Below are 333 nucleotides of genomic sequence, written 5' to 3' on the forward strand. Positions count from 1 at the left end.
GTTTGTATGTGCAGTGTACATACACCCCAACATTGTTGTTTTTGTTTGTTTTGTTTTTTCTTTATAAAGAGAGATAAAACAAACAAAAACAAAATTCATTTACTATTTGTTTTTTCTTTCTTTTTCTTTTTTTTTATTTATTTAAGGTGTATATACACCGCAGAAGCAGCAATATTATATTCATGTAGCTGTCTCTCATGTATATAAATATATTTATATATAAATATATATAAATATAAATATATATAAATATAAATATAATTACATATATACATATATATATATATATATACATATATATATATATATATATATATATATATATATGGGGGC

This window comes from Eimeria mitis, genomic scaffold, assembly GCF_000499745.2.
Source record: "Eimeria mitis Houghton genomic scaffold, Emh_scaff3592, whole genome shotgun sequence".
Classification (NCBI taxonomy): domain Eukaryota; phylum Apicomplexa; class Conoidasida; order Eucoccidiorida; family Eimeriidae; genus Eimeria; species Eimeria mitis.